This window comes from Balaenoptera borealis (assembly GCF_965194805.1).
Source record: "Balaenoptera borealis genome assembly, chromosome: 1".
In the NCBI taxonomy this organism is placed as follows: domain Eukaryota; kingdom Metazoa; phylum Chordata; class Mammalia; order Artiodactyla; family Balaenopteridae; genus Balaenoptera; species Balaenoptera borealis.
This window is the reverse complement of record NC_138860.1, coordinates 95,289,591-95,305,085: the sequence shown is the minus strand read 5'-3', so window position 1 is coordinate 95,305,085 and position 15,495 is coordinate 95,289,591. Positions and strand designations below refer to the sequence as shown.

Genomic DNA, 15,495 nt, shown 5'->3' with positions numbered 1-15,495 from the left:
AGGGGGGAAGCGGAGATCAAAACCATAGTCTATATGCCAGCTGAAAAGTCAGGACTGGCACACACAGAACTACTTGATAACAACAGAGACAGTCCCAAAAGGGGGCAGGTATCTGAAGACTTCAACTTGCAAATAGAGTTTAGAGAAGACAAAAGTGAGTGGGAATTCTCTCCCATGGAATTGGAAAAGATATTCACAAATCATATATGTGAAAAGGGATAACTATTCAGAATATATAAAGTACTCCTACAACTCAACAACAAAAAACAAACAACCTAATTCAAAAATGAGCAAAAGATAAAGCAATTATACTCTAATAAAAGTGTTAAAAAAAAATGAGCAAAAGGGAATTCCCTGGCGGTCCAGTGGTTAGGACTCTGTGCTTTCACTGCAGTGGGCCCCGGTTCGATCCCTGGTCAGGGAACTAAGGTCCCACAAGCTGCACACGTGGCCAAAAACAAAACAAAGAAAACAAAACAAAACAAAAATGAGCAAAATACTTCACAGTTCTCCAAAGAAGATATACAAATGGCCAATAAGCTCATGAAAATTTGCTCAGTGTCACTATGTCACGAGCCACTAGAGAAAATGCAAATCAAAACCACAGTGAGATACCATTTGACATGGCCCATCCATTAGGATGTCTATATCAAACAAAGAAAATAAAAAGAAAGAAAACAAAGAACAAGCTGTGAAAAGGATGTGGAAAAATTGGAACCTGGTGCGTTGCTGGTGGGAATGAAAAATAGTTTGGCATTTGAAACATGTGATCCAGCAATTCCACTGCTGGTTATATACACAAAATAACTGAAAGCAGGGACTCAGATATTTGTATACTCATGTTCATAGCAGCATTATTTACAATACCCAAAAGGTGGAAACAACTCAAATGTTCATCAACAGATGAAAAAACAAAATGTGGTATATACATACAATGGAATATTATTCAGCCTTAAAAAAATAATGAAATTCTGATACATGCCACAACATGGGTGAACTTTGAAAGCATTTTGCTAAGTGAAATAAGCCAGTCACAAAAGGAAAAATGATGTATGATTCCACCTATATGAGATACCTAGAGCAGTCAAATTTAGAAAGACGCAAAGTAGAATGGTGGCTGCCAGGGACTGGGGAGAGGAGGGAGTAGGAAGTTGTTGTTTAATAGGTACAGAGTTTCAGTTTTGCAAGATGAAAAGAGTCTCGCAGATTGATTGCACAATGTGAATGTACTTAACACTATTGAACTGTACACTTAAAAATGATTAAGATGGTAAATTTAATGTTATGTGCATTTTACCGCAATATAAAAATTTAAAAAGAGAAATAGAAGTAGTGGAGCTAGGATTCAAATCCAGGTCATCTGATGACAATATGTGCTCTTAACACTAGGCTACACTAGTCCTGCAGGTAATAAGACCCATGAGCCTTAGAAGGTAGTTTATCTGTCACCCTGTCTTGCCAGAGCATGTCCCTTGGATTCCACTTATATGAGGTATCCAGAATAGGCAAATTCATAGACAGAGAGAATGGAATAGAGGTTACCAGGGGCTGGAAGGAGGAAGGAATGGGGAGTTATTTTTTAATGGGTACAGATTTTCTGTTCGGGATAATAAAAAAGTAGACCTCACACCATAAAACATTCTTTTCTCTTGTGACATGATCCACTATCTTAATAGTGCAAATGGCATTGCCAGAATAAACACTCTTCTGATCACTACTTCCTTGAAATTCATGAGGATTCTTCAGTTCATAATGAGGTTATAGTTCATTTGGACCCAGACTTACCTATATTCTTGTGTCCTAATAAAGCCCAAAGTGAAGATCTCCACAGAGGTCACTCAGGGGTTTACTTAAGCAACCACCCACTTTTCACGAATTCTTACTAGGACTTTAAAGACCTTAGATTACCTTGTTATTTTATGTTCATCCAATACATAGTTAACATTTTGCTGCATTCTAAAGATGAAGTGAGCTCTAGGACTGGTATCAATCCATTTAATTTTTTAGCTAGAATATCATAAGTTTCCAAAGAAAAGTTACAGTTTTGTCAAACCAAAGTTCATTGCCTAGGGCATGATTTATACCAAGAAGGCAAAGCTCTCACTTTCAGACTATCTGCAAACCATTCATTTTCCAGACTCACTATCAAACAAGAGGATTCTTTGCTAGGACTCCTAGTTATTGCCAGCAATGGATTCCCAACTTTTCTGAAGTTGCTATTTAATGAAGTTCTCAGTAACTCACCCTCTTCTATGAAAACCTAAACATGACCAGGCATTGTGTGATATAAATTTAGCTCTCCAACCACCTCCTTCAATCTGGAACTAACTAATTATTATAAACCTTTTTTTTGTTTGTACATGAGCAACCTGGACAGGCCCTTGGTGTTCTGACTCAATTTTATAGGAATCTGATTCAGTTCTGACTCAAAAGCATGGAGACCAATTGCTTACCACAGCCTCCTCTAATTATAGCTTTATAATAACTTTTTTTTTGTTGATTTTTTAAATTGGCTGCCATTCAAACCCTGGTGGATTGCAAAATGCCCCTTCTTGTCCTCCCATTCACCCTGGCCGGGGCCCCCTTTCATTGGGGACCTGTCTTAGTCCTTTCAAGCTGCTATAACAAAATACACAGACTGGATAGCTTATAAACAACAGAAATTTATTTCTCACAGTTCTAGAAGTTTGATGTCCAAGATCAGGATGCTAGCACAGTCGGGTGAGGGCTTTCTTCTGGGTCGGAGATGTCTCATTGTGTCCTCACATGGCTAGGGATCTCCTGGATCCTCTTTTATAAGGCACTAATACCATTTATGAGGATCCCCTCCACAGTTGAAGCACCTCCCAAAGCCACCACCTACTAATACCACCACCTTTGGGGTTAGGATTTCAACATGAATGTGTGGGGTTCACAGACATTCAGACCATGGCAGAGCCTGTTCTCATTGGTTATCGACTAATTCTCTCTTAAATGAGTCAGCCAGTCTCTCTCTAATTGCCCGGCCAGTCTTCAGGTGGTGCCGCCACAGAAGCCTAAGAAGTCAACCTGGAAGTTTAATTTGGACCTTACTCATCCAGTAGAAGATAGAAGTTTGATTCTGGAAATTTTGAACAGTTTCCATGAGAGAAGGTTAAAGTCAATGGAAAAACTGGAGATCTTGGGAATGTCATTCCCATTGAATGCTTCAAGAATAAAACCACAATTGTTCCTGAGAAATAGTTCTCTAAAAGGTATTTGAAATATCTTACCACAAAATATCTTAGGGAGAACAATCTTCATGATTGACTTTATGTGGTTGCATCTGACAAGGAGACTTATGAAGTTTGTTACTTCCAGATTAGTCAAGATGAAGATGGATCTGAGTCTGAGGACTAGGTGAAGCTGCCCCTTATAGGGTTTTGAAAACAAATGAGGCATGCAGGAGAAATAAACATCTAGAAATGGACCTTTAGTTTATTAGTGAATAAGATATTGTAATCTGTTAAAAAAAAATGAGTCAGCCAGGTCGGCATACCTGGTCTGATTTACCTGTGCTTTCCCATCCCCTCCACCAGTGGTTTTATTATTGCACATAATACTTTGAAAAATCAGCAAGAGCTTTGCAAACCATACTGAAAATCCTAGACCCCATGCAAAGCCTTCTCTGTGGAGATGAACAAGGAGGCACCATAGCAGTGTCAGAGGAGGTCTGCTAAAACATAGAATTTAAATAAAACCCAAAGTTTTATAACATAATGCCCAAAATGTTCATGCTTTGATCAAAAATCACTCAAACCAAGAATCAGGAAAATCTCTCAGTATGAATGAGAAAAGGCAATAATCAGATACCCATATCCAAATGATATAGATGTTAGAATGATCTGTCAAAGAAAGATTTTGAAGAAGCCATCATAATAATGTATCAGTGAGCCATTATGAACAGATTTGAAACCAACGAAAACAGTCTCAGTAAAGAAATAGAAGATAAGAAAGGGGTAAATGGAAATTTTAGAACTTAAATATAAAATACAGTAACCAAACTAAAAGTCAATGGATGGGCTCAATAGCAGAACTGAAGAAACAGAGGAAACAATCCATGGACCTGAAAATAGAACAATAGAAATAACTCAATTTGAACAACAGAGATAAAATAGACAGAAAAATAAAATGAATATAGAATCAGGGACTTGGGGAGCTATACAAAAAATCTAGTGGTTGTGTCACCAGAGTCTTAGAAAGAGCAAGAAAGGGGGCAGAGATTAAAAAGTATTCAAAGAAATAATGGCTGAAAAATTTCCTAAATTTCCTGAAAATTTGTCCAAAAGACATAAGCTTACAAATTCAGGAAACTGAGTGAACCCCAAATAGCACAAACCCTCAAAATCTATGCCAGGACACATCATAGTCAAACATCTGAAAACTAAAAACAAAGAAAAAATCTTGAAAGCAGCAAAAGAGAAAAGATGCATTATTTATAGGGGATAAACACTTTGAATGACAGCAGGTTTTCTTATCAAAATCCATGGAGGCCAGAAGGACGTGGCACATTTTTCATGTGCTGAAAGAAAAGAAGTGTCAACCCAGAATTCTATATCCAGCAAACATATCCTTCAGGAATGAAGGAGAAATCAAGACTTTCTCAGAGGGAGGAAAATTAGGAGAATTTGTCCAGCAGACCTATCCTAAAAGAATGGCTAAAGGAAACTCTCTAAACAGAAAGAAAATGATAAAAGAAGAAATCTTGGACTTCCCTGGTGGCTCAGTGGTTAAGAATCCGCCTGCCAATGCAGGGGACATGGGTTTGAGCCCTGGTCTGGGAGGATCCCACATGCCACAGAGCAACTAAGCCTGTGCACCACAAGTACTGAGCCCACATGCCACAACTACTAAAGCCCACTTCATGCAACAACAAAGACCCAGCACAGCCAAAATATAAATTAATTAATTATTTTTAAAAAAAAAAGAAGAAGAAATCTTGTAAGGAAGAACATCAGGAAGGAAGAAAGTACGACAGAAAGATTAAAAGTATAATAGCAACAAATTGAGATAAAGAATACTTTGAACTGCTAGATGGAGAGAGTCCCCACCAACATATAACAGAGAATTTATTTATTTATTTATTTATTTATTTATTTATTTATTTATTTATTTATTTATAAATTTATTTTATTTATTTACTTTTGGCTGCGTTGGGTCTTCATTGCTGCTCAAGGGCTTTCCCTAGTTCTGGCGAGCGGGGGCTACTCTCCATTGCAGTGTGCGGGCTTCTCATTGTAGTGGCTTCTCTTGTTGCAGAGCATGAGCTGTAGGCATACGGGCTTCTGTCGTTGTGGCACACGGGCTTAGTTGCTCCACGGCATGTGAGATCTTCCTGGACCAGGGCTCGAACCTGTGTCCCCTGCATTGGCAGGCAGATTCTTAACCACTGAGTCACCAGGGAAGCCCATGAGTGCTTTTTGAATTCACAGCAAACAGTACTTCTATCTCCCAAGCAACTCGTCTGTAAAATGGTTCATGTCAACTACATTTGGGTATGACGAGCATGGAAACAATAAAAGGCACACAAATCAAAATTATACTGTTTCCTAAGCATGCTGTAGTATCAATTTTATATTTAGTTATGTTGAGTTTTGACGTGTACAGAATTCCATCAAAATGTCTCTGTGTAATTTCATGGGAAGTACATTTAACCTAAGCTCTATTTGGCTGATCTTGAAGGAACCATTCTCCGAGCTTGTTTGCCCAGCTGCTGCCTGGAACACAGTGTGGGGCTGGGATGAAATCAGTGATGGGGTTGGTGGGTGATCAGCCAGCCTTGGACAGAATATTTCAAATAACCACCTGTATATTACTTTATAAGCTTCTGCAGTTTTGACTTTAATAGATTTTTAATATTTTAAACACGTTTAAAGTTCACATGCTTTTAGTTTTTGCACAAAGGCTCAGACTGGATCCAAGTATTTTTTTGTCCTGCTATTGCAATGAGAAACTATAGGATTTGTTTGTAGTTCCATCGTCACCACTGAACAGCGGTGCCTGTGGCCAGTCTTCCTGGGCCCCACTAAGATGGACACTGCAGCACGACTCAGAGGTTGTCCACATCTGGTTATTTGACTGTGTTAGCTCTACATACTCCACTGACATGGCTAATTTCAGAGCCATCCCCAGAGACCTGGCTCCCTGCTTCTCCTAGGCAGCTGTGAAGACTGGACATCATAAAGGAGCTAGTCAAGGCCACGTAAGTACCTCTAGAATTCAAATTCTGAGCTCTTTTCTATTAATAGACAAACAGCACTGACACTTGAAACATGCCACTAATTAAATGCCCAGATGTGTAGAAAAAATAAGTAAATAAAGTTATGCTTAAAATAGGTCCTTGGGCTTCCCTGGTGGCACAGTGGTTAAGACTCCACCTGCCAATGCAGGGGACATGGGTTCGAGCCCTGGTCCAGGGAGATCCCACATGCCGTGGAGCAACTAAGCCCGTGCGCCACAACTACTGAGGCTACGCTCTAGAGCCCGCGAGCCACAACTACTGAGCCCACGTGCTGCAACTACTGAAGCCTGCACGCCTAGAGCCTGTGCTCTGCAACAAGAGAAGCCACTGCAATGAGAAGCCCGCGCGCTGCAGCAAAGAGTAACCCTGCTTGCCGCAACCAGAGAAAGCCCGCGCACGGCAATGAAGACCCAACACAGCCAAAAGTAAATAAATAAATAAATAATAATAATAATAGGCCCTCAATAGATAGTCAATGAATAAGAAGAGATAACTCGCAAACAGAAAATGAAAAGAGTAGGCTACTACACACAAGTGGAAAGGAAAATGTTAATCTTTAAGAATTTTTTTCAAGTGTGACAGCATTTAATTAATGAAAAAAAATTACATTTCCCACCTTGGTCTGTGCTCCTGGGATCCACCATTCTGTTGGGATTTTCTTGGGCAGGGTGTCATCTAAGATGATCTAAGAATAATTTTTTATATAAAAATGTCTCAATTATAAAAAACTTAGAACAAATGTTTAATGAAAATGTCCAATTCTGCTGAAGCTGGGGTGAAATACGCATACTCATATAGGGCTGCAGCAACTCAAGTTGATACAAAATAGGTTTGAAAAGCCAGAATTTCATGAAAAAAATAATGCAGAATAGAGTAGGTTTTGTATTATATTACTCTCAGAATATATTGGATTGGTCAAAAAGTTCATTCGGGTTTTTCTGTAAGATGTATGGAAAGACCCAAACAAAGTTTTTGGCCAACCCAATATGTTTAATAGTTTAATTTCCTTAATAGTAAATTAATATGTACATAATAACAAACTACAGAAAGGTCCAGGTTGGGCTTACAGTCTTTTTGAGGTAGTCAGTTCTGTGGAATTCAGGGAGTTATCTTACTGCTCCATCTTTTCCAACCAATTTGAGTGTCCTGTAATAAATCCCTTTCTACTTAAAGCACCTTGAACACCCAGAGGGGTTTCAGTTCCTTGTGCAGAACGCTAAGCACTAAATGGGTTTGACAACATTGCCCAAAGGAGCAGTGTAAGAGACTCAACAGGATGAAAACAGCATTCCAACATGAGAGACTAGAACTGCTTATTACTGTGAGCTTCTCTCATGGCAACCTAAATCCCTCCTAATGCTAAAAAGCCTATTTACTTCTTGTCAATCCCTTGTTGAATAGCTACAATGTTGAGCTCCAATTCAGGTGTCAGAAATTAACATTTCTGCTAGAGAAAGGTGCATCTGAGCCCAGACTGACTGTGCCTGGGACATGACCAAGGCCCTCCCTACCCCACGGAATGGTGATTGACAGGCCCTCATGATGAGTCCCTGGGATAAGTTTTGTGCAGTTGGATAACACACTTGGTCACATTAGACTTGTCCCTTGATGCTAATGTCCATCTAGTTGACACGGTGCTGCAAAACATACTAATACACACGATGGGTGATCACCCATTAGTAAATCATGCTGTTGTTCTACTCTGATCACCTGTCATAAAATATTCAGAGCTAAAAATGCCTTTCAGTTTAAATGGTCACTAGGGCTTTAGTCCAGTTCAATGGTAAGTTCAGGTTTTGTTATATTTTGGCACAGGCTAGATGTGGAGCACAAACTGAAGAGTTTCAGGAGAAGCACCAAATGGCCCACCCCACACGGAAGGTGGGGACCTGTGCGGTGCAGGAATATGTGATGGGAGGAATGGCCAGAGCCCTCCATTTGGCTATTCCCATCCCTAGCCTGACACTGGCTCTGCTGAGAGGCTCATCTGGTCATGGGAAGCCAGCCAGATGGGGGCATTTTAGGATGTGTTCCCTAGTTTTTTACTGTAAGCATTTAAAATGTTTCCAGTCTTTTGTGGTCATATAAGGAGATGATAGAGTGGAGGAATCTATGTGAACATAGCTGGGACTGGAGCTCAAATTACCAAGCATGCCATCCTGCATAGGAAACTCTGGATGACTGGAGATTTGGGAAGGCTCAATTCAGATATCCTGTCACTAATAGAGATGGTTAGCATGTTTGTAAGTCATGTCTGAGGAGCTGTGGTCCTGACTGGCAGGTGGTGAATGTGGGAAGTATGAAGGGTGAATTGACAGGAAGCAGTGAATCTGGGACTTTGTGTCTGGAATGTGGAGAGTGGTTTGTTTCCTGCACAGAGCCCAATGATGAATGGGTTTGAGAGCACAAACCAAAGAAAGCAGTGTCAGAGACTCAGCATGATGAAAACAGCAGTCCAGCAAGAGAAATTAGACCTTTCAGGTTTTCTCTAACTTTTGTTCATTTTTAGGACATGGTTAGAGCCAAAGAAGAGTTGGTAAAGGGATCAGGGTTGGGACTAGGGTGATGCAAATGAGGGCCCTAGGGCACAAAACTTAAGGAGGTACTCACTCTCTGGGACCAGCTCTACATCTGTATGACCTTGAGAGTATCTCCTTAAATTTCATGCCTCCTTGCCTCAAGGTTATCCTGGCCCTGGTAGGGAAATTTTCAGACAACTAAATAGCCTAAGCTCCCCCATCACTCGTGTCCCCACGTCCTTTTCTCCTATTTCCCAGGTCTCTGAATTTTCCCTCACTGCCCACCCCAGGTACAGTACCATAAGAATCTAATCTTAAATTAGATTTGAAAGGAAGGGCAGTGCCAGTTAGTTCCACTGAAGCCTCCCTGTATTCTCCCCTGCCTGGACCAAAGATGGATATGGGGAAAGTGTTTTCCAAGACGACGTATCTTCCTCATCTCCACTCCCTGAATCCAAGCCCAGGTGAACACCGAAATGGTTTCTCATTCTAATTTTTTTTTTGGCCTTAGCACACAGCTTGCAGGATCTTAGTTCCCCGACCAGGGGACCAGGGATCGAACCTTCACCCTAGACAGTGAAAGCCCGGAATCCCAACCACTGGACAGCCAGGGAATTCCCTCTCATTCTAATTCTGACCTCCCCTCACTCTTGCCTCTCGTCCCATCCTTGGATCAGTTTAGGCCACTCAAGTGCTTTCACTAAGGGTTCCCTTCACTGTCAGCTCTAGGCTGCTCCATTCTGGTCTCAGAGCTAATAAATGGATCCGCTTTCTCCAATATGGCAGCTACCTTCTTCCCTTAATCTTTGCTTTACTCAGCCACCTCTTGGCTCTAGGACAGCTCTCAGGTGCCTCCTAGGGTGAGGGAAAAAGCTTTAGCACTCAGAGTGATCTTAGGCAGTTGGCAAACAACCAAGTGTGGGATCTCAAGAAATCTTCCCACCTCCTATCGAATAATTCCTATTTTACTTCTCAGATGTATAGCTCTTGATAAGAATGCAAATACCCCTGGCAAGGCAAATACTTTAATCTGTCATCAAGCAAGGCTTATATGAATAAAGGAGATGAGAATAGATTTTGGTAGAGAGTTTGAGGCCTTGGGTACCTTGAGTTAAAAAGGCTTCTAAAGGATAACCTCGGTGTTCCAAATGGGACAGTTACAATTTTGCAGAGAGCTTTCCTCAAAGTTCCCCGCTCATCACTCCCCTACCTTCCACCTACTTCCCTTATCTCCTCACCTCCTCTCCTGGCCAGTCAGTGCGGGTTGTTGACAGGAAACCCCTGCCCCTTGCTATAAGACCTCTCCAGAGCGCTGCTTGAACGTGCTCATGATGTGGCTGCTGACTTCTGTGGAGAAAGGGATGCCAGAGAGAGAGCAAGAAGGAGCCCCCTATTCTTCTTATGTCCTAATCTCTCACACACCATCATTTCTGCCACATTCTGTTCAACGGAAGTGAGTTGTGAGATTTAGCCCACAACCTAAAGGGAGGCGAATTAGGCTCCACCTTTGAAGGAAAGCATATCAAAAAATTTGTGGACATATTGTACTTAGGCCGTGGGATGAGTCACTGTTATTGCCCATCATAGTTCAATCCATCAGCAGGTCCTGTTGCTCTATATTCAAAATATACCTCAAATCTGACTGTTACCGAGTCCAAGCTCACTCTGCTCGCCGCACGACAGGCCAATGAATTGGAGACGAGGTGCTGAGGCAAGGAATACGACTTCACTGGGAAAGCCGGCAGACCGAGAAGATGGCAGACTTGTGTCTCCGCTAAACCATCTTATCTGAGTCTGGATGCCAATTTCTTTTATAGAATTAGAGAGGGAGAGGCGGTGAGGAAGTCAAGTAAAAGGGCCATCAGTCTTGCAAAACATCTCCTGGAATGCCCAGCCTCGGTGAGGGGATGTGTTAGTTTCTTTTTTCTTGCAGCCATTCAGAGGTGGGCAGGGTTCCCTGAGGCAGGCCATTTTTAATGATTATAATAACAAAAGCAACGAAAAGCAAAGGTTAAAGTCAAAGAAACAGATCCAACGTGGAGTCCGATTTAGCTCTTCCCTGTTACAGGACTGTATTTTTCTATTTTCTTTATTAAGTTATGATTCATACACAGGAAAATATACCCTTTTGCGGGTATATAGTACTGTAAGTTTTGACAAACATATAAAATCATGTAACTAACACCACAATAAAGATAAGAGAACAGTCCTATTAATCCAAAAACTTCCCCCATGACCCTCAGTGGGAAAGTAGGGAAAGTTCTACTGGGCTTTCTGATGCTAATGGAAATAGGCAGTGGTAGCTGAATTTGCAGGAAACTCCCTGGGAAGAGGGGGTATTGGTATTTTCAGGAGGCTCTACTCAGGTAAGGGAAGTTCAGATAAGATTTCTTTCTGTATCTTCTGTAGCTTAAAATTTTAACTTTACCAGTTCTGGGAGTTCCAGTGGGTCGCCACACCTCTCACCCTCCAGGGGGCTAGACTGGCTTTCTTATTTGGCAGTCTGCAGGCTGTGTTCTGAAAGAAAGCAGAAGCTGCAAATGTCTTGAGACCTAGGCTCTGGAACACAAACTGAGACAGGAGGGAAGGGGGCAGGGCACAACCCTTAAAGAATGACACAGCTGTTGAGAAAAACTGGATATGACAAAAACTGGTTAGAACTGATTAGACCCAAGATGGCAGAAGATTCGACTTCCAAGGGACACTGAGCCTTATTATACTCTCACTGTAATACATTAGCACACGCTACATGACACACCCACTTGTGCCATGACAGTTCCGAGGCCCACCATAAAAGGCCAAAAAGTGGGCGGTGGCCCAATTCCTAGAAATCCCTGCCCCTTCCCCCCCAAAAATAGTTGGAATAATCCTCTCACTCGTTAACCTATGAAATTACCCAGCCCATAAAAACTAACCACCCCATATTTCAGGGCCGCTCTCTCCTGAGATGGACCACATTCTGCCTGTGGAATGTGTATTCTCTCAGTAAACCTGCTTTCACTTTGCTGTGGCTCACTCTTGATTCTCTCCTGTGCGAAGCCAAGGACGCTCACTTGGTGGCCCATCCCAGCAACTCGCTCGAGACCTAGGACATGACCATCCAATTGTGCCCCATTTTCCTGTAACATCTTTACAAAGGAAGAGGAAGAAGGTGGTCTTCTCCCCTCCCCACTTTTCCTTTGATTATAAAAATGTAGCCAACTTAGTTCTCGGGGCAGAGCCCTTTTGCCTGCCCGCTTCTATCCTTCACAAGCGGTCCTATATTAATAAATCTACTTCTTACCTATCACTTTGCCTCTCACCAAATTCCTTCTGCACCGAGACATAAAGAACCTGAGCTTCATTAAGTCCTGAGACATGTTGTGCGGTTTCAATACAGTATCCATTCCACTACATTCTACTGGTCAAAGCAAGACACAAGAACAGGCCAGACTCGAAGATTACAGAAATAGATTCTACCTCTGAGGGAGGAAGAGCAAAGAATCTGTGGCCATACTTAATCTTCCACAAAGCATTTGACTGGAATATGGGGTAGGTGAAGGCAAATCACCCTGTGTCTTACTGAGCTGGAGTCTTGAAGGAGCCATAAACCTCCCTCCCTCCCTACCGCTCTGCCCCCTTTAGCAGGAGATCTGCAAAAGCCTCAGATTTTCACCCTAAGCTCCCAGTATCTCTCCCCTCTCCACCTTCTCCCAACCTCTCTCTGCTCTGTAGCTGAGCTACAGCCAAGCTCTATGATTTTGGGCATATCACTTTTCCTCTCTGGCCCTCCCAACTCAGATACCCATTCTTCTCCCCACCTCATGCCCTATAGGCCTCCTCACCTTCCTCTCACAGAGAAGTCAGCTCAGAGTGAGTTGAGTGGAGAATTAGGAAAGCTCTTTGAGGCTTCTTGGAATTCCCAGCCACAAAAGAAAATTTGGGATAACAAAACTGTTGGGGTGAAATTTGAACAATAGAATGGAGGGGCTTGGTAGGGTCACTCACAAGAAGTGGCATGGAAGGGAACTAAAAACAGAAAGTTACCTTTAACTTCTCTGCCTTAGAGGGGCCACATGCTGCCCTAGGCCTTAACATTTGGGACCAGTCATCTTGCTAGGATGATAGCAACTAATAGCCCATAATTACCCATAATGATTTCACAGGGCTCAGCTCAGGTAGGAGCCCAGGCATTTCCAGGTAATCGTTTTTCTTCCTTTTTAATTTTGAGTGTGTTAGCTCCCTGTATGGATTGAAAGGCATTTATTAACACAAGTACCTTTGATAATTAGGTTGGTTTTGACTCATGTGCTATTTATTAACTACTTCAGTCAGTATGGATAAGGGCCCTGCTTCTGGGGCAAGACAAGAGAAGGAGACAGAAAACTCAAGTTTTCTCAAAAGGAGTCCTTGGCGTCCAGAGAAGACAGAGGGAGCTTTGTCGCTGTGCTCCTGGGGGAAGGGGAAAAGCAGGAGGCAGACCCTTGAGGGGACAACTGGAAGGGACAACACCCACAGGCTGAGCCTCAGTTTTCTTATCTGCTAATGAGGCTTACAACCAGGGAATGCATCAGGGATTAATGCCCACACTTTTATCCATGTAAGGAAAAATAGTAAGACTTTGAAATTAAGTGGGAGTCCTGACCTGGATGGCTCATAGATACAGGCAATCTCTGCCTGGTTTGTCTTTTCTTAATTTATTTATTTTTTATACAGCTGGTTCTTATTAGTTATCTATTTTACACATATTAGTGTATACATGTCAATCCCAATCTCCCAATTCATCCCCCCCTGCCGCCCCCGCTTTCCCCCCTTGGTGTCCATACGTTTGTTGTCTACATCTGTGTCTATTTCTGCCTTGCAAACTGGTTCATCTGTTGCCTGGTTTGTCTTTGACTAGGCTATTTTACAACTTGTAGAGGTAAAAGTTTAAATACTCATAGTAGGGCAATTAATTCCTTCCTAAGAAATGCAACCTGTGGCCATTTCACAATGGATGCAACTGATTCCTATGGGTATTGACCAATTTTGCCAGTTCTTCCAGTTTGCAACTGTTCATTAATTCATTTCGGCATTCCTTATCTGGCTATAAACCTGTGGTTCTTTGAGATTTTTTAGACTTTGTCGTAATATCCCAGGGCTTCCTCATTAATTAATGAGTTAAGTTTTTGACACAGGTGCATTTTATATCTGAGTAAGTTGTCGCACATTAATCCTTTAACATCTCACAGAGAAGGATAAGGAGGTCCAGAGAGGGGATGGGACTTTCCTAAGATCACACAGCTTGTTTGTGCCAAAGCCATGACCAGAACCCAGGTTCTTTTGACTGTTGTATGTTTAGTAATCCCTGATGTGCATCACAGGATTGTCACGAGGACCAGAAGGTAGAAGAGAGAAGAGAAAGTGGTGTAAAAAGTGAGCGGTGAGGGGTTCTTGTGTCGGGGGTGGGGATGGGGAGAGGAGGCTCATTGGGTCCTGGGTTCCAGCCTCACATACTGGGCATGTGAGCACCTGGGTCAGGTCACTTGGCTTCCCTCAGTCTCATGACCTGCCCTGCTTACCTCACAGGACCCTGGGGAAGGGGAGGTGAGCTGAGGGAGGATGCTTGAGAAAGAGCTCTGGTGATTTTTGAAACGTACTTTCATATTCTTTGATACTCCTCTCTTCAAGAGGTGGCGCCTCATTCCCCTTGCTTGCATGTGGGCTGGATTTTGTTAGAAGTGACCCACTTCTAACAGAATAAAGCAGAAGTAAGGGTGTGTTTTGTGTGTGACTAGGTCATGAAACAGTATGGGGCTTCCACTTAGCTACACTCTCTCTCAGATTTCTCTGGCGGAAAGCCAGCCGCCCCGTCTTGAGAAAACTCAGACAGCCCTGTGGGGAGGCCCTCGTGAGGAATGGAGCCCTCCAGCCAAGAGCCACCTGTAGTGAGTTTGAGAGATTTCAGGGCTGATCAAGGAAAAAGTTGACCAGGAGGTTGGCAATAGCAAACAGTGAGCTTTATTTGGGCTTTCACAGGCTTGCGTGCAGGGGACGCCCTTTACAGCATGAGACCTTCCACAGGCGATCGCTTGGGGCCACCACCCAGAAGAGGAGGAGGGCAAGGAGAGGCAGATGGAGAGGGTCCTTCATACCTAGATGATGTTGTTCAGCAACGTGATGGGAAGTCTTGAGGTGAGAGAGCTCCAAGGGGCAGTGGTGGCTTGGGATATTCAGTGGCACCAGAGTTTATTGTACTAATGGCTAGCAGATTTGGCACGCAGTATCCTGGGGAATGCAAAGCAGGCAGGGTCCAAGTGGCTAAAGATGTATTTAAAACAACTGGGTGTGTAAAATAAATTTTTTTATATTTATTTATTTTTTATTTATTTATTTGGCTGTGTTGGGTCCCAGCTGTGGCACGCAGGATCTTCATTGCGGCATGTGGGATCCTCCGCTGCGGCTTGCGGGCTCTTTGTCGCGGCATGCAGGCTTCTCTCTAGTTGTGGCACGTGGGGTCAGTAGTTGCAGCACGTGCGCTTAGTTGCCCCCGCTCCACCTGGCGTGTGGGATCTCAGTTCCCTGACCAGGGATCAATCCCATGTCCCCTGCATTGGAAGGCAGATTCCTAACCACTGGACCACCAGGGAAGTCCCTGGGTGTGTAAAAATTTGAATTTGCACCAGCATGCTTTTGAGCCAATGGTCCCAGTTGGCTGTGAGGAGCCAAAATAGAGGGGCCATCTTTGCCTCATTATGT

General features: G+C 42.7%; 1 protein-coding gene and 1 pseudogene across 2 annotated transcripts in view; one reads left to right on the top strand and one right to left on the bottom strand.

Annotated features, from left to right (window-relative positions):
• Window positions 1–15,495, bottom strand: part of LOC309623365 (monocarboxylate transporter 1-like) — a 146,786-nt gene that overhangs the window by 76,719 nt on the left and 54,572 nt on the right. The gene's annotated exons all lie outside the window — the stretch shown is intronic.
• On the top strand, window positions 34–5,111 carry LOC309619307 (ribosomal protein eL22-like pseudogene; annotated as a pseudogene). Its single transcript has 2 exons — window positions 34–154; window positions 2,979–5,111. The product of its transcript is annotated as a ribosomal protein eL22-like pseudogene (transcript).